The following is a 22,807-nucleotide window of genomic DNA, read 5'->3' as shown; positions in this document are numbered from 1 at the left end:
ACAATCGTAGGGTCGATGTGCTAGTAAGAGGTCTGTATTCTTCTTCTCAAAAACATCATTGTAATCTTGATATTGACGTGGCAATGCCTCCATGATTTTTGTCGTCGACGTGTCGGTTGGTGTTGCAAATATCAGGAAAGTTGGATACCTTTTGGCTGCATGCATGAAGACCTTGGCTCCAAGATATATAGGCCTATTTTGCCTTCCCTTCTTCTTTTGGACTTTTCGTGGTTTAATTCTCCGAGCCCTCCAATCGATGTCAGGATTATGTAATTCAAGCCACGGTAGCCCAATAACAATTGGACTGCTTGGGCTTGTATAATATTGAACGCTATTCTTGAAACATGCTCCTGCAATGTTACTTCTATGGGGCGAGTTTCATACCTGACATCCCCTAAAGCGAGGGGACGACCATCAACGACTTCTACAGTTGCTGGATTAGACTTCTCCACAAGTGGTATGCCTTGTTCTTTTGCAAATTCTTTGTCCATGAAGCACGTTGTTGCGCCGGAATCTAGTAATGCTTCACAATCCATGTGCCTACCCGGCATATGGATCTTGACTGGTAGCATAAAACTTGAAGTGGAATCGGCGGGAAGAAAGAGACCTTTTTTTGCTTGTCTTTTGTCCAACCGGTGGGTCTCTATTGGGGGTGGACGTCCATGTTTTCCGAACACGTTGAGGTCATTGCACCATGAACCTTCATCCTTCTCTTTCTTGGACACTGCTGAACTATGTGCCCCTGCTCTCCACAATATATACATAAGCCATTAATTCGTCGCCTTTGCTTCTCTTGGGCTGAGAGAGGTTGAAACCTTGCTGAATCAATTTGCATGGGTTCAATGCTTGATTCATGGCCCTGTTGAGGTGTGTAGCCGTTACGTGTCACTTCTGTTTGGGGTCGCAATGGTGCCCCAAGACGCCTCTCTTGTCTCCTCTCAAATTGTCGATTATCACATTCTATTGCTCGAGAGATGAACTCGCTTAGTGTGTGAACCTTTGGCATAGTCAATAAAAGATCTTTTACGTCATCCTTTAATCCCCACCGAAATTGGCTAATGAAATATTCCTCATTGCCAAGTCAGATCACAAGTGAGCTGTTGAAATTCGGATGCATAGACGGATGCAGGTCTTGATCCTTGGCGGAGATTTCTAAGTTTGGTTTCAACAACCCTTGCTCTATCAGTATCCCCAAAGGTTGCAGAGAACTCCCGCACAAAAGCTTCAAAGTCATGAAGAAGAGGAGATTCTTTTTCAAGTAAGGGAGCAAACCAGGAGAGAGCCGTACCCGAGAGGAGGGTCCCAATAAGGCCTACTTAAGAGGCATCATCTGGATAACGCTCTCGTTGCATTCGAATGAAGAGACGCACTTGTTGGAGAAAACCTCTAAACTTTGATCTAGTCCCATCAAATTTTTCAGGGATGCTGACCTTCGGCTCCTTCTTATGTTGTTGAGAATAGCTAGATCTTGCAGCTTGTGCTTGATGTGTGCTTGTCTCTTGAAGCTCCTGAATTTGACGTTGAAGATTTTGCAACGCCGGTCCCAAGATTAGGGGTTGCCCTGCTTGAAGTTGAGCGTTACTCTCGCGAAGTTCTTGTAACTGAGCTTGGATGCTTTGCAATGCGCTGATGACACCTTCCATCGTCGGCTCCATTATGGCTTGAGAAGATTAAGAGATGGTAGTCTTGCCAAACTGTTATGAGCGTGTATAGAGCTAGAAGAGAGTAAGAGGAGGCGCTCACAATGTACAAGAGCTCGGATTTGATGATAAGCTTAATATTGATTACAAGACTTGATACTTTATTAAGAGAGCTAGATACAAGACTTGGATTACATGACTTGAGTACAAGATAAGGCTTGATTGCAAGGACAAGACTTGAACATAAGAACTAGAAGAGGGATTTCCTCATAGGAGGCTCACAACTGGTGTTGGCAAGACTGAGGGGCTTGTGGCCCAAGACCCCTATTTATACTAGTGTTTGAGGAGGTTACTTGAGGAGGTTAGAACTTTTTAGGTTCTTCTTGAGGAGGTTAGAATCTTCTAGAACCTTCTTGATTCTTCTTCAACTTTCTAGAGCTTTCCAAAAACTTCTAGATCCTTCCGGAATCTTGTCCAAGCTTCTAGAAACTTCTTGATCCTTCTTCAACTTTCTAGAGCTTTCAAGAAACTTCTAGATTCTTCCAGAATCTTCTCCAAGCTTCTATCTAGAATCTCCTTTATATTTTTAGAACCTTCTAGAATCTTCTAGATCCTTCTAGATTCTTCTAGAGCCTTCTAGTGATGATGTAGGCGATGACACAGGCGGCGACTGACTCTCAAGCATCCATGACAGATATAAGACTTTAATAAATATAAAACCATTGAATTGGCAATCTCAGATTGCCCGTCAGTCTGCGGGTGGAAAGATGACGAGAACTACAACCACGCGCCAATGTTCTCCCAAATTGCCTTCCAAAATAAACTCGTAAATCTGGGGTCCCTGTCGGAGACAATCGTCTCGGGCATGCCACGTAATCTGAAATCTGGGCCACAAACAGTCTCACTAAGTGATCAGGCTTGACTGTTTTCTTTACTGGAATGAAATGAGCCTGCTTGCTAAATCTGTCAATAACAGTCAAGATACCATCGTGACCACTCTGTGTTCTTGGGAGATCAAAAATGAAATCCATGTTAGGGAATAAAGGCCTAAGTGCCTTGTACTTATAACTTATAAGTTAAAAAGACTTATAAGTGAGGGGGCCCTAGTGTGAATGGCCCCCTAGTCACTTACTCATATACTCAAATGTAAAGCCCAAAAGAAAAGAGCGTGGCTTTTCCCAAAAATTCTACGAGCTCTCTCTCTCTCTCACGTTTTCTCTGCGTGTGCTCTTTCTGCACCAATCTCCTCTTCTCCTTCACTCTCATTGCATAGGACAGCAAGTGGGCTCTCTCTCCTGCTCCCCCACACATGGTATCAGAGCTTTAGGGTTTCCAAGAGAGCCATCTTCGCAACACAGATCAGAATTCTGTTCTTGCTCGCTGCGGGAAGGATATTCAACCGTTTTCGATCAACTCTGTCGCGAAGGGATCCTCTCACCGTGTAGAATCGACCTCCGGTGACAGTTTTCCCAAAATTAGGGTTTCAAAAACTGGCGAACAGCAGCCTATTTCTGCTGAAATTGACCAATTTCGGGGTCAATTTGATGCAATTTCATTAGGGCAAGTCTCACAGGTCAATCTTACAGGTGTTTCCACCAACGAGGTTCTGAAAATTCAGCAAAACAGGTGTTTACAGGTCTGTTTTTTGCCCTAAAACAGGGAATTTCAGCAAGCAAATGATGTATACACCTTGTGGAAACCTTTGGTAAGGGTTTGGCAGTGAATGTACGCCGTTTTGAGGTGATTTCGTGTGAAATTTGCTCGCTGTTTTTCTGTAACACATTTGGGCGTGTTTAGGTCGGCAAAACAGGGTTTCAGTGTTTGCAATCACTCAGAATGGCTTCTAGCAGTGAAAGTGGCAATTTGTTGCACATTCGCAAGCTTGAAGGTGCCCATAACTTTGCTATATGGAAGAAGCAATGTTATAATGTGAAGTTGCAGAAGAAACAGGCGAAACCTATTAAGTTACAGGGTGTGAAACCGGTTGATATGGAGGTTGAAGAATGGGAAGAAGTGGACGAGTTAGCTCGCTCCACGATCATGCTTTCGGTGTCTGACAATTTACTCTTCAATGTAGAGAATGAGCAGACAGCATGGGGCATGTGGAAGCGTTTAGACGAGTTGTATGCACAGCAGAGTGCTGCCAGTAAAGTGTATTGGCTTAAGAAGCTTATGGATCTCCGCATGAAGGAGGGCACGCACATGTCAGTGCACCTCAATGAATTCAATTCTATTTTCAGCCAACTGACAAAGCTGAAATTCACGATTGATGAGGAGTTCAAAGCTACTTTTCTGCTATGCACATTGCCTGAGAGTTGGGATGTATTTCGGACAGCTCTTAGTAACTCAAGTGCATCACTTAAGTATGCAGATGTAGAGAGTTCTCTCTTGATGGAAGAGATGAACAGGAAGAACACCACAGGTGGGTCTTCTAATGCATTGCACTTGAGAGGCAGGTCTCAACAGAGGGAGAAATCTGACAGTAAGGACAGGGCACGCAGCAAATCTCGTATGAAAGATGTTGTGTGTCATCATTGTGGAAAGAAAGGGCATTATAAACGGGAATGCTATGAGTGGAAGAAAGAGAAGAACAAGGGTGCTGAAACTGATGCAAAGGACAAGGGAAATGCCAAGAAGAGCACTGTGTTGATTGAGGAAATCAATGTTGCTAGTAGTTGTGACAGTGACAGCAGCATTGATGTACTCAATGCCTCTTATGTGGATGCACATACCCTTGCTATGGGTTCTGATGTGGACATGCATACTTGGATTCTTGATTCAGGTGCCTCCTTTCATGTAACACCTCATAGGGATTGGTTTACACAATACTCAGGTGAGGTGCAGGACACTGTTTATTTGGGAGATAACTATGCATGTGACATTGCAGGTATTGGCAGTGTCCAGTTTTCTTTTGCTGATGGTATGACTTTTGTTTTGCACAAAGTGCGTCATGTGCCACAACTCAAGAAGAGTTTGATTAGTACAGGGCAGCTAGATGATGCAGGCTATCACACCACTTTTGGTGATAGTAAGTGGAAAATTTGTAAAGGGGCACGGATTGTAGCCAAGGGTTGTAAATCGGACACTTTGTATCCTTTGCATGTATCTAGTGTGCGTGACCATGTTGTCGCCGTAACCGAGCAGCCAAGTGTTTCTTTGTGGCATGGCCGGTTGGGACACATGAGTAAAAGAGGAATGGAAACTCTGTCTCGTTGTGGTTATTTGCCGTGTTTGAGGTATGCTGATTTTTCTCATTGTGAGCACTGTATTTATGGTAAGCACAGTCAAACACCGCACAAAAGGTCTATTTCTTTGAAGTCTGACAGGTTAGACTTAGTGCATTCCGATGTATGTGAAATGCCACAGTTGTCCTTAGGGGGAAAGAAATATTTTGTCTCGTTTATCGATGATGCTACACGTAAGGTGTGGGTGTATCCAATACGTGCTAAAAGCGATGTTTTGGATACTTTCAAGAAGTTTCTTGCGTTTGTTGAGAATCAAACTGAAAAGAAGCTTAGGTCTTTGCGCTCAGACAATGGGGGGGAGTATGTATCAAAAGCATTTATTGACTTTTGTGCTACTAAAGGTATTAAAAGAGAGCTCACGGCTCCTTTTAATCCCTCTCAGAATGGAGTTGCAGAAAGATTGAACCGGACTATCCAAGAGAAAGTTCGGAGTATGCTGTCACATGCTGCATTACCTCATGGTTTTTGGGCAGAAGCTGTGCAAACAGCTATTCACTTGATTAATCGCTCACCTAGCAAGGCTTTGGGTGGAAAGGTGCCTGAGGAGGTGTGGTCTGGCAAGCCACCCTCATATGCACATTTAAGAGTGTTTGGTTGTGAGGCCTATGTTCACATCCGGAGTGAACTGCGCACCAAACTAGAACCAAAGTCTCATAAATGCATTTTCCTAGGATATGGTGAGGATGGTGAAATGGGGTATAGATTATGGGATCCCGCATTACGGAAAATCATACGCAGCAATGATGTCATCTTCAATGAGAATTGCATGCACAAACAGCCCACAAAGGTCGAGGAAGTGCGCCGGGTTGTTTTTCGTGAAGATGTTACATATGGACAGCCAAGAAGGCCCAATGTTCAGCAGCCTTTACATGCTGAAAATGGTGCTGAAAATCAGCCATTAGCTGCTGAAAATCAGCCCCAACAAGTTGCCATTGATGCACCACAGGTAGGGGAACAGGTTGATGCTCCTAGACCGCCCGTTGTTGCGATGCAACCGGCTGAACAGCCTGCTGTTTTTGATGGTTTACAGGCTGAAAATCCACCTGTAATGGATCATTGGGTGCGTAGGTCTACTCGGGTGACAAGGCCCCCCGATAGATATGAACCGTCTTTGGACTATGTCATGCTTACTGATTGTGGTGAGCCGTCTTGCTATAAAGAGGCTATGCAACGGGAAGACAGTAAGAAATGGTTCAAAGCAATGGTTTCGGAAATGCAGTCTTTGGAGAAAAACCATACATGGGACTTGGTTGATTTGCCTAAAGGGCATAAGGCTCTGCCATGTAAATGGGTTTACAGGACCAAGGTCACATCTAATGCTTCTTCTAAGTACAAGGCACGTTTGGTTGCTAAAGGGTACAAGCAAAAGCATGGTGTGGATTTTGATGAGATTTTTTCTCCTGTTGTAAAGCTTGCCACATTACGTCTTGTTTTAGGACTGGTTGCTTCTGAAGATATGGAGTTAAAGCAAATGGATGTCAAAACAGCGTTTTTGCATGGCGATTTGCTTGAGATGATCTATATGATGCAGCCAGAAGGTTTTGTGTCAAAGGGGCAAGAGAAGAAAGTATGTAGACTCTTGAAGAGCTTGTATGGTTTGAAACAGTCTCCCCGTGCATGGTATCACAAGTTTGATACATTCATGAGGTCTCAAGGATACAAAAGAAGTAATTCTGATCACTATTTGTATATCAAAACGGCAAATGATGGATCTCTTCTATTGCTGATTTTGTATGTTGATGACATGCTTATTGCGGGTAAACATGTGACGGAGTTGGATGCATTACAGCAAAGCTTAAAGAATCGCTTTGACATGAAGGATCTTGGTGATGCTAATCATATTTTGGGCATGCGTATCTCTCGAGATAGACCCAACAGGCGTCTGTATCTATCTCAACGAGATTATGTTAATAAGGTGCTACATCGTTTTCATATGGATGGGGGAAAGGCACTTGGTACTCCGCTGCCTCCATATGTAAAACTGACTGCACATGACTGTCCAAACACAGATGATATGCGGGCTGAAATGGCCAAGATTCCTTATGCATCAGCCGTTGGCAGTTTGATGTATGCTATGGTTGCTACACGTCCGGACATTGCATTTGCGGTGGGAGTGGTAAGCAGGTACATGAGCAATCCTGGCAAAAAGCATTGGGAAGCAGTGAAGTGTATCTTGAGATACTTGAAAGGCACTAAAGACTTGTGCATTTGTTTTGGGAAGAGTGAGACATCTGTGCATGGCTTTACAGATGCAGATTTTGCTGGACATCCAGATTGCAGGAAGTCTACCTCTGGATATGTGTTTACATTCACAGGAGGTGCAGTTTCTTGGATTTCTAGACTGCAAAAATGTGTTGCTTTGTCTACCACTGAGGCTGAGTATGTGGCTGCCACTGAGGCATGCAAAGAAGCTTTGTGGCTCATGCGTTTGGTAGAAGAGCTTGGCATTAAGTCACCGGTTCCTGTGCTACACTGTGATAGTCAGAGTGCTATTATGCTTGCAAGGAATCCTGTTTTTCATGCCAAGACAAAGCACATAGAGGTGAAGTATCATTTTATCAGGAGTGTGCTTGATGACAAGAGCATTACACTTGTCAAGGTGCACACAGATGACAATCCTGTAGATCTTTTGACCAAGAGTCTTCCAGCAGAGCGGTTTGCATATTGCCGTCAGATGATGGGTGTTGGATGAGTAAGTGCATGATCAGCTGTTGTATCATAGTTAGCTGATTCTTTGATCTCCCAAGGTACATTGCCTTTAGGTGGGAGGTTGTTAGGGAATAAAGGCCTAAGTGCCTTGTACTTATAACTTATAAGTTAAAAAGACTTATAAGTGAGGGGGCCCTAGTGTGAATGGCCCCCTAGTCACTTACTCATATACTCAAATGTAAAGCCCAAAAGAAAAGAGCGTGGCTTTTCCCAAAAATTCTACGAGCTCTCTCTCTCTCTCTCTCTCATGTTTTCTCTGCGTGTGCTCTTTCTGCGCCAATCTCCTCTTCTCCTTCACTCTCATTGCATAGGACAGCAAGTGGGCTCTCTCTCCTGCTCCCCCACAATCCATTGCAATACTTTCCCAGGGGCGGGTGGATATGGGCAAAGGCTGTAACAACCCCTGTGCTTTATGCCTGTCAAACTTGACCTTTTGGCATACCAAGCACCTGCGCACAAACTCGTCCACATCCTTCCTGAGTCTCGGCCAAAAGAAATATCTCTCTACCCCTTTCATGGTGGTAGCAATGCCGGGGTGACCCGTAAAAGGTGGACAGTGGCATTCGGTCATAACCTTTTCCCTCAACGGTGTGTAACGCACAACATGGTTTTCCTCATCAAGTAGCCATCTCGAATGGAATATCTCGCTATTGTCTCCCCATCCAGTATCCGTGTGAAAACGTCTGCAAAATTTGGATCTGTGGCATATTGGTCAACCATATTCTCGAAGCTCCTATGATGTATCGCGGAAATAGCTAGAACCAACGGCTTCCGAGACAAAGCATCTGCCACCAAATTCTTGTCCCTGAACATGGACAATCTGGACGTGAAACTGTGAAAAGATGTTCGCCCGCCGCATCTGCTTTTCCGATAGTTGCTTCTGTGACAAGAAGTAGCGCAAACTCTGATGGTCTGTGAAGACAATAAAATCCGCTCCGAGTAGGTAGTGCCGCCACTGAGTAAGAGCATGGATAATCGCCAAAAGCTCTTTCTCATAAATCTGTGCTGCCAATTTCGGCCTTGAGAACAATCGGCTCTCGTAAGCAATGACATGGCCTTCTTGCATTAAGACCGCACCCAGACTACGACTACAAGCATCACAACCTGCACCTACTCTTGGGCACTGACGACGTGAGTAGGGATGTCATAGCTGTTGTCCAAGCTATGCATGACAAAGGTGATAATCTTATTCTTCCTGTTTGGACAAGCAGCGAAGTTGAGATCACATATTGTCAAGTTTGGTTCTTGCTCTTTGTAGATTTGTAGTAGTATTCATTTTTTGATTTCGTATTTAGCTTACCTGAGGACTTAAGAATGTGTTCCTTTAGAAGTTGTTGTGTGAAGTTTGATTTCTAGTATTAGGTTTTTAAGATGTCTTATCCTTTTTTGCTTAAAGTTCAGTACTTGTTTTAAGCCAAGTAAGTTGCGTCAATTTATTTTACACATGCCTTTTCTAAAAACATTTTTAAGTTAATAATGTTTTGTTTTATCTAGTTTTGTTTCGTAGCAAACTAAGTGATTTAGTTTGTTTGTTTTTGTTTTTCTGTTCTTTTCTTGTGTCCCTTGCTTTTATGTTTTATGAGTGCTTTATTCCTCTTATAATTCGTGAGTTCAAACTATTCTAAACTTATGAAGGTATATCACAATATACTTCAAATGACTTCTGTAAGTCCGGCAAAGTCAAAATTGGTCCCGTAGTCAATTTCTCTTTCAAAGTCTGAAAGGTAGTCACCTCTGTGGGTCCCCACGAGAAAGGGATTCCTTTCTGTGTCAAGATATGCAAAGGGGAAGCAACCTCTGCAAAATTTCGAATGAACCGCTTGTAGTACGAACACAATCCCAAGAAGCTTCTAACTTCATGGACATTCTTCAAATCAGGCCAATCACGGATAGTCTCTATCTTGGCCGGATCCATTTGCACTCCTGCTCTACTGACACAATGTGTCCCAAAAAGTGTATCTATGGTAGGAAAAATTCACTTTTCTTTGCATTTATGACTAACTTGTGATCTTGTAATGACTGAAAGACCTGAAGTAGATGATCTCTATGTTCTGTTTCATTCTTGGAGAAAACAATGATATCATTAAAGAAAGTGCCAACAAATAGCCTGTACTCTCGAAAAAACCTGTCCATTATGCGGTTAATTGTCGCAGGAGCATTGGTCAAGCCAAAAGGCATCACCAAAAACTCAAATAACCCAAAAGTCGTTCGAAAGACTGTCTTGTAGACGTCTCTCGGATGATATCCACTCTTCAAATCAATCCTGTTAAAGCACGAGGTTCCCTGTAATCTGTCGAGTATATCATCGATCCTAGGAATCGGAAATCTGTTCTTGATGGTGATTTTGTTGAGAGCTCTATAATCGATGCACATTTCCAAGTCCGTCTCTTTAAAACCAACAACACTGGAGAGCAATACAGTGAAGTACTAGGCTGGACAAGACTCTTTTCCAAGAGGTCTTTCACTTGGTTCATAATCTCTTCGTTCTGTGCTCGGCTCACACGGTAAGGTGGCCGGTTCAGTGGTGTGCTTCCAGGAATCAGATCAATGGTATGATCTTCAGGACGAGCAGGTGGTAACTCGCCTGGGAGGCCCTCTGAGAAGCAATCGGCATGAGAGTGGAGAAAATCTTGGCGTTCTTTATCAAGTTCAGACATATTTGTCCTATCCTCATCACTAAACTCTTTCAAAAAGATCGAGTAAACAAACAAATTGGATTTCATCAATTTAGAAATGGCCGAAGCCGATACAATAGGGACAGACTCGCCCTTAAGTTTTATATCGAGTACAATGGTTCTACCCTTATCTGTAGTCAATGTCACTTTCCTCGCTCGATAGTCGACTACGGCGTTGTTCTTGTGGTACCAGGGAATTCCCAAGAGAACATCACAACCTTCCAAAGGAATTATGTAAAAGTCCTCATAATCCAAATACCCTTGACAATGCAACCGAAATTTGCCAATGACAGGTGTAATGGCTACGTCCCTGCCGGGTGCCGCTAGAATTGCCTCCGCAAGTGGTCCATCCGATCGGGAGTGATCTCGAGCCGCGCCGCCAATTCCAGTGAAATGAAGTTGGCCTTGGCTCCTTCATCAAAGAAGATCAGGGCCTATTGGTCTTTCACTTTACCCCAAGCTCGGCAAAGTTCTGTACTCTCGTCCACTGTGCTGGGATCGGTACCCACGCAATCTGGAACGTGTTCTGTTTTCATCTTGCCTTTTCTTCCACGTTCCTCAGCTGCTCTCGAACTCTCAAGCCTTTCGTCGTCCTTGTCGTTGTGTTCTTTCTGTGCCTTTTTAGGGCATTTCGTGGAGATATGTCCAGTTTCCGCGCATCCAAAACACTTCCCTTCCCTGATGTAGCGAGCTCACTCTTGACGAGTAAGCTTGGGTCGTGCATCTTTCTTTTCTGGGTTGCTCTTTCTCTTTCTACTTTCATTTGTCGAAGTCTGTTCGGCTCTTTGTGTCATGATCTCATCGATGGGGTAGGTCAAACTGCCAGAGTGAATGGCAAAACCCCGTTTCGCATGACTCATCAACTCCTGAATGGAAGCTGACTTCTGTTCCAAGCAGTGATCTCGGATCTCTGTAGGTAGACCCAAGGTAAACCGCTCAATCTGTTCCTTGAACGAGATCTTCTTAAATGAAGAGGCGGGTAGAAAAGAGCTCTAGAATCTGTTGCAATAAGCGTCCACGGTATCCTTCTTGGTCATCCGAAGATGGTTCCAAGCAGTTCGTATGTCGCGTTCATACTCTCGAGTCAACCAAGAAGAAATAAAAAGCCTCTTGAATTTCAGCCATTTAACTGGCGCAGTCTTGCTTAATAGAAGCGTGGACCACCAAGTTCGAGCATTCCCCTTTAAGTAAGAGGTAGTTCTTTGAATCTTAGAGTGCTCTGAGTAATGCCCTCCTGTGAAAGCGATGTCAAATTGCTGTACGAAAGACAAAGCCTTCGAAGCATCTCTACATCCAGAAAACGTGTCAAATTTAATTGGCTGTCCACCTTCCTTAACCTCTCAAACTTTCTTGCTTTTGTCTTCCAGAAACTGGTTGGCTTTATAAAAATTCTTCTTCTTTGCATAAAAGTTGTTGTCGTCAGAGTCTGAACTGTTTGTAGACGAGTCCTCTGTAGAACTGTCACTCACTGGGCGAGATTTAGACTTCTTTATCTTTTTCTTGCCCTTTCGAAGCGTTGCTTCTTGCTTCACTTTTTACCTTTTCGGTATTCTTCGCTCGAGTCAAATGAGCTAGAAGAACTGTCAGAAGAAGAAGAAGAAGAAGAAGAAGAAGAAGAAGAACTGGGTACTCCTTCAAATCGAACACGCTTCTTCTGTTTCTTTGCCTTTTCAAATGTCGACTGACGATCCAAATAGCCCGGGAAGTCAGTGCCTTTCTTCTACTTTTTGTCGTGCTTTTCAGCTTTGTTTTGCGCGTCAAAAAGCTGAGCAATTCGTGCATCAACCACCTCTTCTAATTCCTTCTCTGTATACTTCTTGGGAGTAGGAGGTTTCTTGAGAGCGGGTTTTCGGGGTGGTTCTGTGGTTTTCTGCCATTGCGCGTGCACCTCCTCCAAAGAGGTCTTGCTCATATATTTTGCCATTTTCGGGTCCTTGGCAAAATTAAGCATCATCTTTGTTGCGTCGCCGATCAATCGTTGACGCTCCATCTCTCGACGCTCCGCCTGAGTAGGCTGAGGCGGGCCATACTCCTTGCCGGAATCTTCGTTGTGATCCCTTCCCGCATCTTCGGATGCAGAGGGAGTCGACTGATCTTTGCCTAAAGCCATAGCTGTCGCGGAAAAAAAATTGGGATCGGATTTCCCGTAGAAGAGAAATCAGCCATGCTCTGATACCGCTGTAACAGACTTGGACACTCCAAGTCAAGAACTACTGTGACAACACCAAATACCACTTCAAAACAGTTCACAGTTCACAATTTATTCGACACTAGCCTGGCGGAGTTCCGTTCCTAGAGATATTGGCCCCAAAGACTGACGCTCCTTTCGATATTTCTTTTTGTATTAATCTGAGCTCAGAGTACAAGAGTGCGGGTAGGCGCTCACACTTGGACTCTGCGTCCAGATGCTTTGAGTTGTGAGAGGCCTTTGCCTACTTATTTAAAGAGTACAAGGGATTCTAAAAGCAGAGCCCCAAAAGCTTCAAAAGCTTGCCATAAAAATCTGCCCTTAAGAATAAAGCAAAAAGGGGTTTTCTTTCTCTCTCCCTCAATTGCGTTAAATAAAGCAAAGGGTTCTCTCTCCTCTTGCGTAGCCAAAAGCAATGCAAAAGTTGCCGTTGGTTCTACCCGCCAAACGTCCCGTGATTTCCAGCCCTACCGTACGGGCCTGCCACGTGTCAAAGCCTGCCGTACACAGCCAGCCTGCCACGTCAGCATCTGCGGTGGAATTTTCGGACTAGAGATTGTTGTGTGTGTGTACTGGGCATACCGCCACGTCACAGTTTGTGGCAGATGCTACCAAATCTATGCCTTGTTATGGAGTCTCTATTCACTCTTTGCCGGAAGGTACACCCTCTTCCAATGTTTCCACAGTATGTAAACCTAATGAGCCACTTGAGTCACAGAAGCTACTCCCCGTACGCCCTTGGGGGAAGCCTTTGGATTTGGTGAGACTATGAAGAATCATAGAAGCGGCAAGAAATCCCCTCTACAGGAGTTCATCAACCTTCAACATCAGCCACATCGGTGTCTGCTTCTCCGACCAGAATAAAGCTCTCCTCTGTGTCTAGCGAACTCCCTTCACAAAGCTGCCTCAAGACGGGATACAACAAAAAAAATGGTGATTTCAGGCTTGGTGAATTCCGTGATAGTGATCATGTTATCTCTCTACTTGAGTGCCATCGCCCCTATCTACCCCTATCCCCTCAAACCTACCCTATCCTCCCCCTTCCCCTCCCCAACCCTCTCCAAACTCGCCCCTCTCCCAACTCGTCCCCCCTCTCCCCCAACTCGCCCTACTACCCCCCCCTCCCCCCCAACTCGTCCCTACCCCCTCCCCAACTCGCCTCCCCCTTGCCCAACTCGTCCCTACCCTCTCCAAACTCGCCCCTCCCCCTCTCCCAACTCGTCCCCCCTCTCTCCCAACTCGCCTCTCTCCCAACGCGCTCTACCCTCCCCAACTCGTTCCCCCTCTCTCCCAACTCGCCCTACCCCCTTCCCAACTCGCCCCCCCCCCCCCGTTGCCCAACTCGTCCCTACCCCCTCCCAACTCGTCCCCCCATTGCCCAACTCATCCCTATTCCCTCCCAACTCGCCCCTCCCCCCTCTCCCAACTCGTCCCCCCTCTCTCCCAACTTGCCCTACCCCCCCCCCCCCCCCCCCCCCCCCCAAAAACTCGTCTCTACCCCCTTCCCCCCTCGCCCCTAACCACCCAATCTCCCCCTCTCGCCCCTATCTAGCCCCCCTCGCCCCTACCCACCCAATCTCCCCATCTCATATCTAGCCCCCCTAGCCCCCTTGCCCCTATCTAGCCTAACCCCCCACCCCTCGCCCGGGCCATGTAATCGCCCTTGCCATACATGGCCCGCAAAATCCCTTTGTGGCTTCTCCTCACCCTCAGCAAACGAGCAAGCTTAAGAGCCTTTTTGGCTGTTTCCTTGTGGCTTTCAAGCATTCACATGGTTGCCATCCCGTTGCTGTTAATGCTTTTTGTTCTGTCATCACGATGGAGCTTAACCTTATTTGCGGTGTTACTCGAGCTTATGGTCATCCCTCTTTTCAAGAAGCGTGCTGTTGCAGAAAGTGTTGCAAGGTTCATATGCAAGCATGGACTAGGTCACAGATAGCTGGATCCAAACCGAGCATATCTCTTTGTTGTGGAGCCTCATTCTGTTTTGCCAATTGGGATTCTTGGACTATGCAATCATACTGGGTTCTGGCCTATTCAAAGGCTTAAGGTGTTTGCAAGCAGTGTAGTGTTTTTAACCCCACTTTTGAGGCATGTAAGATCATGCTTGGACCTCGCACCTGCTCCACGAAAGATTTACGGATGCAGTACCTAGTGGTTTTCTTTCACAGTTTTTTCCTCTCACCGAGACCGTGAGTAGTCTTGTGGCGGGCAACCTGCAGCAAGCTATAGTGTCACTTTCACAGGACACACAGTTAGTACAGTAGGTCTGGTCTGGTTCACATTGGACAGACTCTCTGGGCTGGGCAGGGATACGGATAGTGGTCTAGTGGACATCGTGGCCAAGTCACCACCACCACTCAGTTTGGATATAGACTTAGATGGCTGACATGTATGAGCCGTTGGTGGCTCTTTATGGTTGGACATATGAGTAGTAGCTGTTGGGTCATCATTATCATCTTCTTTATATATGGTCCAACATTGTCGTCTAGAGTAGTGAGTCTATACACACAGCACGTTTGCACCATCCCTATCTGAGCCTCGACTCCCCATTTGTACCCGTGAGTTTTGGGCTGGAGCTGAGTGTGCTGCCACGCCAGATTCTGTATTGGTTCTTTGAGATAGTCGAGTCCATATGTGATGGTCTGTTGTAGTGTCTCTGTGTTGATCAGCTGTTATCTATGTTTCCTTTGTTTTCATTGTGTTTTGAGTGAGATGTCATGCACATTGCACTGAGGAGCGTCCATTGTAGAGAGCACGACACACTATCCGCGCTACAGAAATCTGGAAAGGTCCATAATATCTCATGCTAAGCTTTGGAAAAAGCCGCTCCTTTCCCTTTTTCTTTCTCAGGCGTGCCTTCTCAAAACGTAAGAGCACCCAATCGTTCTCCTTTAATTTCAAATCGCGATGATGTCAATCTGCTGCCTTTTTGTGTCTTTCCTTGGCAAAAGCTGTGTCCAAGTCCCTTGTGTACTGGTCGGCTTCAAAAATCTTATCTTGCGTGCTTAGGAAGGGTGGAACCTTCGTAGCACCCTCAATAATCTCAAATGGCGCCTTCCCCGTCGAAGAGTGAATCGTGTTATTGTAGGCAAATTCCACCAAGGGCAAATACTTCTCCCATTGAGTCTTCTAATCTGAAATGTAAGACTTCAATAAATCCAGTATGACTGAATTTGCAATCTTCGATTGCCCATCTGTCTGCGGGTGGAAAGTTGACGAGAACTACAACCGCGTGCCAATGTTCTCCCAAATAGCCTTCCAAAACAAACTCGTGAATCGGGGATCTCTATCAGAGACAATTGTCTCAGGCATGCCATGTAATTTGAATATCTGGGCAATGAACAGTCTCGCTAAGTGATCCGGCTTAATTGTCTTCTTCACTGAAATGAAATGAGCAAGATGTCAATAACAGTCCAGTTACCAGTTACCATTGTGCCCACTCTGGGTTTTCGGGAGATCAAAAATGAAATCCATAGCAATACTTTCCAAGGGGCGTTTTGTAAGGTGCAGCGGAAGTGAATGTTGAACTTTGCTCAAGATGAGTGCTCCGAACTGTGCTCAAGGTTCCTTTTACTTACGGAAGGGAGAGCCTTCCGTTCCTTTAGTGAGAGAGTGCAATGGACACAAACAAAGTGGGTGAACACTGTGAATGAAGGTGATGAGACTGAGAGATAGAGAGAGAAGAATACGACACCAGGAAGTTGTCAAACTCTCCTCCGAAGGCCCTTCTCTCGATGGCGAGAGAAGTCTATGCTATTGATTGCACAATCTGGTACAAGTGTTGATGCAAATCTAAGTGATACTAAGGCGGAAAACTGAATGCTTCGAAGACGACGGTGATGACGACCCTCTATCTGCTGCTGTGGCTTTGAATGCTGAAAACACTGTTTTTTCTTGCTGTCAAAAACGCTGCCTGGCTGATGGAAAAACGCTGGTTTTCTTGCTTGAAAAACGCTACCCTTGCTAGGTTTCGATTGCTGATTTTGCAGGTCTTGCTTGCTGAAAAAAACGCTGCCCTTCCAAGCTGTAAACGCTGGTTAATGGTTGCTGAAATTGCTGCTGCAAAAACACTGTCTCTGCTGCTGCAAAAATGCTGGATTGGCTGATTCTGCAAGTGCTGAGATGAGGGCTAAAACGCTGAACTTAAGGCTGCAATAGCGCTGTCCAAGGCTGCTGAAAAACGCTGAAATGCAATGCTGAAATTCGCTGGTTAACCTTGAGGGGAAAATGCCAGGGTTCTTTATGAATCATGCTTGAGAGAGAGAGGGAGAAGCTTGCTGCAAAAACTGGTGCCCGTGTTCTCCTTGCTCTTCTGCCAGAAATGCTAGCGCTAGGGTTTGCTTATATATTAACTTATGAAAATTGCCCTACCCAGTTTCCCAACAAAAGTCACTTCAAATAATAAGTGAAAAATGTCAAAAATAGGGAAAATAGGTTCTGTGCACTGGGAAAAGCTCTTGATGGATTCTGATGGTAATGTTGATGATCATGCTGTGTGCAACCAGAGGATATGCATCTAATCTAAGTGTCTAGACATGCATGGTCTGCAAGCAGACTCACAAAAGTGCCAGATCACTTCCTATTCTAGACTGACTTGATTGAACTGAACCCTGGTCATGCTTAGCTTGTCCACAGACACATAGGGTTGGATGTGTCACGTGACACGTTTGGGTATGGGTAAAGGTTGTAACAATCCCTGTGCTTTATGCCTGTCAAACTTGACCTTCTGGCATACCAAGCAACTGCGTACACAATCGTCCACATCCTTCTTGAGTCCCGGCCAAAAGGAGTATCTCTCCATACCTTTCAAGGTGGTAGCAATGCCGCGGTGACCTGTAAATGGTGGATAGTGGCATTCGGTTAGAACCTTTTCCCTTAACGGTTGTGTAACGCACAACATGGTTTTCTTCATCAACATCGTTTTCTTCATCAAGTAGCCATCCCAAATGGAATATCCGGCTACTACCTCCCCATTCCGTAACCGAGTGAAAATATCTGCAAAATCTGTATCTGCGGCATACTGATCGACCATATCCTCAAAGTTCCTATGATGAATCGCCGAAATAGTCAGAACCAAGGACTTCCGAGACAAAGCATTTGCCACCAAGTTCTTTTGTCCCTACACGTGGACAATCTGGAAGTGAAACTGTGACAAGATGTTCGCCCACCGCATCTGCTTTTCCGATAGCTGCTTCTGTGACAAGTAGCGTAAACTCTGATGGTCTGTAAAGACAGTAAAATCTGCTCCGAGTAGTTAATGTTGCCACTGAGTAAGAGCATGAATAACCGCCAAAAGCTCTTTCTCATATATCTGTGCAGTCAATTCCGGCGTTCAGAACAATCGGCTCTCGTAGGCAATCACATGGCCTTCTTGCATTAAGACCGCACCCAGACTACGACCACAAGCATCACAATATACTTCGAATGACTTCTGCAAATCGGAAAAGTCAAAACTGGTCCTGTAGTCACTTTCTCTTTCAATGTCTGAAAGGCATTCACCTATGTGGGTCCCCACTAGAAAGAGACTCCTTTCTGTGTCAAGATATGCAAAGGGGAAGCAACCTCTGCAAACTTTCTAATGAACCGCCAGTAGTACGAACATAAATCCAAGAAGCTTCTAACTTCATTGACATTCTTTAAATCGGGCCAATCACGGATAGTCTCTATCTTGGTCGGGTCCATCTGCACTCCTACTGAGACAATGTTTCGCAAAAAGTGTATCTCGAGTAGGAAAAAATCACTTTTCTTTGCATTAATCACCAAATTGTGATCTCGTAGTGCTTGAAAGACCTGTAGCAGATGTTCTCTATGTTCTACCGCATCCTTGGAGAAAACAATGATGTTAAAAACAGTGCCAACAAATAGTCCGTACTCTCGAAAAATCCTGCCCATCATTCTGTTAAATTTCGCTGGAGCATTGATTAGGCCAAAAGGCATCACCAAAAACTCAAATAAACCAACAGTCGTCCATCGAAAAGTTGTCTTGTAGACATCTCTCGGCGCAATTCCGATATGATGATATCCACTCTTCAAATCGATCCTGCTGAAACAAGACGATCCGTGTAGTCGGTCTAGAATATCATCGATCCTAGGAATCGGAAATCTGTTCTTGATGGTGATTTTGTTGAGAGCTCTATAGTCAATGCACATTCTTCAAAATTCTTCTTTCTTCAAAACCAACAACACCGGAGAGTAGTAAGGTGAAGTACTTGGTTGGATAAGACCCTTTTCCAAGAGGTCTTTCACTGGTTCATAATTTCTTTATTTTGGGCTCGGCTCACACGGTAAGGTGGCCGGTTCGGTGGTGTGCTTCCAGGTATCAAATCAATGGGGTGATTGTTGGAATTAGGGTTGCAGAGAAACACACACAGCTTGGAGAAGACGAAGGAAGCTCAAGGCACACAATAGAGAGTGTTACTTAGTGTGCAATGGAAAGATAGATAGCCCGAGATGGGCGTATATACAATGCACGGGGGAAAACACCTCCTAAAGAGGGAAAAAATGCCCTGGCGGTCCTAGTGTGTTCACACACATCACTACCACATGTATATGGTAACAAATCCCCCCTTAGAGTGATGGGCGTATATACAATGCCCGGGGGAAAAAACCTCCTAAAGAGTGAACAAATGCCCCGGCGGTCCTAGTGTGTTCACACACATCACTACCACATGTATATGGTAACAAATCCCCCCTAGAGTGATGCGGTGAACGAGAGTTGGCACATGAGTAAAGGGAAGTGTCATGCCCTGAGGACAAGATCAGTCCACAAAGGGGAGTAAGCCCAAAGCTTTGCGGAAAGCTTCAAGCTTCTCACGAGACAATGCCTTTGTGAAAAGATCTGCAAGGTTGTCCTGTGTTGGCACATAAGCCAAGCTGATCTCTCTTGCTGAGAGTCTCTCCCTGACATAGTGGTAATGCATCTCAATGTGCTTTGTGCGAGTATGAAAAACTGGGTTCCTCGCAACTGCCAATGCGCTCTGATTGTCAGTGTAGATAGTGTTGGCAGTATCCTGTCCAACACCCAAATCAGCCATAAGGCGTCTGAGCCATACACACTCAACCGTAGCTGTGAAGACTGCCCTGTACTCAACCTCACAACTCAAAGTGGCCACAGTAGGTTGCTTCTTGCTCAACCATGATATACATGAACTGCCAAGCATGAAATAAAAACCACTTGTGGACACTCGCGTGTCAAAACAACCAGTCCAATCTGAGTCCGAAAAAGCATGTAAGTCTGGCGGCAAGGATACCCCCTTGGGATAAAACAAGCCAAGATGTAAAGTGCCACTAAGGTAGCGGAAAATCCTCTTGACAGCCTGCCAATGCTTAGACCTTGGGCTATGCATAAATCTGTTGACCTGTGAGACTGCAAACTGAATATCTGGCCTCGTGTTGCATACATAAATGAGGCAACCAACAACAGTTTGGTAAAGAGTGACATCAGCAGGATTGCGAGCATCATGTAGACTTAACTTCAAACCTGTTTCCATGGGAGTGGCAATAGGTTTGCAATCCTCAAGTCCAAACTTACATAGCAATGTCTCTATGTAACTTTTTTGACACAAGGCAATACCACCATCACATTGCTTAAACTGTATACCCAAGTAATGATGCAACAGCCCCAAATCTTTCATCTTGAAAGTAGCATTCAAATCAGCCTTAAATTCAGCAGTATGTCTCTCATTTGGTCCAGTGATCAACAAATCATCAACATAAAGAACCACAATGAGAAGTACATCACCCTCACGCTTTACATACAATGTGCTTTCTATTGGATTGTTATGAAAGCCTCGTTTAACCAAATGAGTCTCAGCTTTCTCATACCAAGCACGAGGAGATTGCTTCAACCCATACAAAGCCTTCTTACATCTGCACACTTTGTCCTCTTGTCCTTTTATGACAAAACCGCGAGGCTGCGTTACATAAACTTCCTTAAATATGTCACCATTCAAGAAAGCAGTAACAATGTCTGATTGATGTACATCCCAACCAAAATGAGCTGCCAATGCACAAAGAAAACGTATAGTAGTCATACGACAAGTGGGAGCAAAAGTCTCTTCATAGTCTATGCCTTTTTGCTGTGCATAACCTTTTGCAACAAGTCGTGCCTTATGGCGATCGATCTCACCATCCGGCTTGCGTTTCAACTTGTGAACCCACTTCGTACCAATGGCCTTTTTGCCAGGAGGCAAATCACATAAAGTCCATGTGTCATTTTCTATAAGTGCATCATATTCTGATTGCATGGCAACCATCCAATTTTCTGAATTCTGTGCTTCATCAAAAGACAGAGGCTCCTCAACATCATGTAAGCTAGACACAGCCAAAGCATAACAATCTGATGCATAAGATGCATGGCGAGAGCCTGAACGAGTACGACTAGACAAAGGTGCATCCAATTTACTGTCACGCAAAGTGTGCACCAGCCATTTTGGCATACCTCTAGCGTGCTCATTTTCAGTCCTTTCTTCATCAAGTACATCATGTACATTTGCATCAGTAATAGACTGATCTAAAACATTTTCAGAAACCCCCATAGGCTGTACATTTGCCTCATTGGAACCTACATTCGTATTTCCACCACTGAAAAGAGGCAACAAAGTGTCATAAATGTCCTGTGAGCTTACATTACTGTCTCTAGTACATGAAAGCAAGGGCTGAACAGAATCTTCCACAAACACTACATCCCGAGAAACCAGAATACGTTTTGTTTGCGGATGATACAACCTGTAACCTTTGCTTTCAGCACTATAACCAACAAAAATACACTTGACAGCCTTATCATTCAATTTTTTGCGTTGCACTTGTGGCACCAAAGCATATGCCAAACAGCCAAAAACACGCATGTGCTCAATAGAAGGCTTTCTATGATGCCATGCTTCATATGGAGTAATAGACTGCAAAGCTTTCATAGGACACCTGTTAAGTACATAAGTGGCACACATGATGGCTTTAAGCCAAAAAGAATGCGGCAAAGTTTGACTTTTGACCATACATCGTGCCATTTCCGTAAGTGACTTGTTTTTCCTCAGCAACACCATTTTACTGAGGTGTATAAGGCACTGTACATTGGTGTTTTATCCCACGACTAGCCAGAAATGCATTAAATTCATGAGACATATACTCCCCCCCTCGATCGGAACGGAGGGTGCCCATAGTACATTTCGAGACATTTTCAGCCATAGCCAGAAATTGTTTGAAGCACATAAAAACTTGACTTAGCTTTAAGCGGAAATACCCATGCATGCCTGGAGTAATCATCAATGAAAGTCACGAAGTATAGGTAATTGCCCAAGGATGGAGTTTGCATGGGCCCACAAACATCACTATGCACAAGCTGCAACCTGCATGTGGCCCGAACTGAACCATCCTTTGGAAATTTAGAACGCTGCATCTTACCCAAAATACAGCCTTCACAAACATGTTTGACAGGTGCTTCAAGAGGCGGCAAAGAAGCAACCATATCAGATTTCTGCAAACGCAGCAAACTGGCAAAATTCAGATGACCAAAACGTACATGCCAAAGTTTTGCATCTGAAATAGCCCTTGAATCTGCAACAACATTTGCAAAATTTTGTCCACACTTGTCATACAAAGTGAGCTTATACAGCCCACGGCACAAAAGCCCAGATGCAACAATTTCATCACCAGAACTGAGATCATGAACTGTACATCTGTCATCCACAAATTTGACTACAAGTCCAAGTCTAGCAAGTGCGGATACAGACAAGAGATTCTTCTTGATCCCAAATACATAAAGTGCATTAACAAGTGTGAAGGAACTGCCATTAGCAGCAATGAGCACAATCTTTCCAACTCCCTGAACTGGATAAGAGGCGTTGTTGGCACAAGTGACTGAATTCCCATGAGGGATAGACTCGAGAGAGGTAAACAATTCACGATGTGAGGTAATGTGCTTTGTAGCACCACTGTCGAAATACCACACATATGAATCTGCAGCAACTGACAAGCATGCATCATGGACAGCAGGATTGTAAGTGCACTCTGCGCTAAAAGCCCATTCTGCATCAACATCAACAACACAGTCTTCTTTCACAGAAGACTCAACAATGGCTGCATTTGTAGTGGAACCAGCATTTGCAGTGGAACCACCCTCTTTCTTCTTAGCCTCTTTGGCCTTCAACTTAGGACACGACTTGATCAAGTGATTATTGGCTTTACAATAATGGCAACGCATCTTCTTTTTGCCCTTATCACCAGAATTGCCAGACGAAGTGCTGCCAGCAAAAGCATTAGGAACAAAAATTTTGCCACTCGCAGCAGAACCATAAGAAGTGGCTACATTACTGTTACCACCATTTCTTTGAGAAGCAATAAAAGCTTGTT

The 22,807-nt window shown here is 44.7% G+C and overlaps 1 protein-coding gene across 2 annotated transcripts in view; it reads left to right on the top strand.

Moving 5' to 3' along the window:
* The window catches only part of LOC147451597 (putative envelope ADP,ATP carrier protein, chloroplastic), a 95,600-nt gene that overhangs the window by 60,882 nt on the left and 11,911 nt on the right, over positions 1-22,807 (top strand). The gene's annotated exons all lie outside the window — the stretch shown is intronic.

The sequence above is a fragment of the Adiantum capillus-veneris genome, chromosome 8 (genome assembly GCF_014529385.1).
Source record: "Adiantum capillus-veneris isolate H3 chromosome 8, ASM1452938v2, whole genome shotgun sequence".
Classification (NCBI taxonomy): domain Eukaryota; kingdom Viridiplantae; phylum Streptophyta; class Polypodiopsida; order Polypodiales; family Pteridaceae; genus Adiantum; species Adiantum capillus-veneris.
Note: the sequence above shows the minus strand (reverse complement) of the source record. Positions and strands in the feature narration are given on the sequence as shown.